Source organism: Portunus trituberculatus, chromosome 21 (assembly GCF_017591435.1).
Source record: "Portunus trituberculatus isolate SZX2019 chromosome 21, ASM1759143v1, whole genome shotgun sequence".
In the NCBI taxonomy this organism is placed as follows: Eukaryota; Metazoa; Arthropoda; class Malacostraca; order Decapoda; family Portunidae; genus Portunus; species Portunus trituberculatus.
This window is the reverse complement of record NC_059275.1, coordinates 1,386,101-1,387,997: the sequence shown is the minus strand read 5'-3', so window position 1 is coordinate 1,387,997 and position 1,897 is coordinate 1,386,101. Positions and strand designations below refer to the sequence as shown.

General features: G+C 31.5%; 1 long non-coding RNA gene across 1 annotated transcript in view; it reads right to left on the bottom strand.

Moving 5' to 3' along the window:
- Positions 1 to 954: 954 nt before the first annotated feature.
- Positions 955 to 1,897, bottom strand: part of LOC123506863 — a 1,414-nt gene continuing 471 nt past the window's right edge. Inside the window, exon 2 of the long non-coding RNA XR_006675542.1 lies at positions 955 to 1,347. This is a non-coding gene — a long non-coding RNA (uncharacterized LOC123506863). The remainder of the gene's footprint in view (positions 1,348 to 1,897) is intronic.

The window sequence follows — 1,897 nt, the reverse complement described above, 5'->3', positions numbered from 1 at the left end:
TGAAGAATGGGATTTTTGCATATTATGTTGTCTGAGTCAAGTTAACACATGTGTGTTGTCTCATCGCCTTGCTGCCTCGCCTTGGGTGCAGCTGTGAGTGTTCCCACATTGGATATATGATAAAATGGCTATGACACAAATACGATAACAGAACTCGATAAACCTCAGTGGCCTTTAGCGTCCCACCTCCCATCCACTGTCAAGTTTTCTAACTTTCGCGAGAGTTTATTGCTTTGATATTTTTTCCTACTAGTCCTACCCTTCATAAAGATATTAACGACACACACACACACACACACACACACACACACACACACAACACACACACAGAGACAGAGAGAGAGAGAGAGAGAGAGAGAGAGAGAGAGAATCGTAGATAAAGAATAAGTATAATGAAAAGAACAACAGTAGTAGTAGTAGTAATAATAATAATAATAATAATAATAATAATAATAATAATAATAATAATAATAATAATAATAACAATAACAATAATCATTATCACGATTATTATTACTATTACTATTATTATATTATAATGATATATTATTATTATTATTATTATTATTATTGTTATTATTGTTATTAAGACCGTAACAGTAATAATAATAGTGATAATAATAATAATAATAATAATAATAATAATAATAATAATAATAAGTACGAGTAAATGCATGAAACGTTAAGACAGTAGATCGTACTGCATTCATGTACTAAATATGGATACTTCCAACAATCTTTCATGCTTCAGTGCGGCATATGCTCATAAATATGAACCATTATCATCAATATGGAAAACTCTGGTCTAGTGTGGTTATTGCCTGCCTGCACTTGTGTTCGGGAGATGCTTCAGGAATAAAACTACTGTATTTGGAAATGTGTGTGAATTCAATCTTAGATTTTATAGCTTTGTTTTGAATTAGGAATTCCCAATGCGAGACAAAACTAAGTTTCTTTCACACAGGCTAGACATTTTATTTTCTTGTACATTTACAGTATAAAGCCACAGAAAGATTGTGGACAGACCTAAACTCCACTCCCTATTTCCAGTGACAAATGCTGCCTGTCCTCAGCACACAATATCCCACACACCATCTACTACTGTGCAACTCCCATGTCACTTTTAGATTAAGTAATGGGGAGATATTATGAACTCCAGCTGCGGCTGCCAGATTTATCAGATATAGCATTTCACAGAAAAAGTTATCTACTGTATATCTTATATTTTGGATATTCTACTACCACCTACTGAGATAGTAAAATAACTATTTATTTTTATATGCAATTATGACAAATGCTTTAATAGTAGAATCAGAATGCAGTGCTTCCTTCATGCCATCTGTATTCCTGAAAAAAAAAAAAAAGTTTCTCAATTGATAAAAATCAAAGTATATTTTTTTTTAGAAAGTAAACTACAAAAAAAATTATGAACATATAATGCCCCCTAAAAAGAGCTTATTTCAATAACTTAAAAATCTAAGTCAAATAATGATTGTCTTTTGTTGCCCAAACAATAAAAAGAAATAAAAATAGATAAAAAAAATTCTTGGCGTTGACATTTTGAGTGTCAAGAAGAACTTACTATGTTCACAAAGGGATAGTGGTCATCATGAGGATTTTTTTTTCAAGTCTAAGCCTAAGACTTAGGAATATGGTAATGAATATACTGCAGTATCCTAAGGCTATTTTGATTTCGACTGCAAATTTTCATTTTCCAGAATAAGATAACTGAACAGAAATTGCTCTGCACCTTGATTGAGAAGCATTAACTATACAGAGTCGAGATGAAATGTATGTTAAGATTTTGTGCTATATCAGTATCTAAAAACGTGAGCTTCGCACTAGGCAACTATACATTTTGCTTAATGAAATTATTTTAGTCGTATAAACTCAAGTA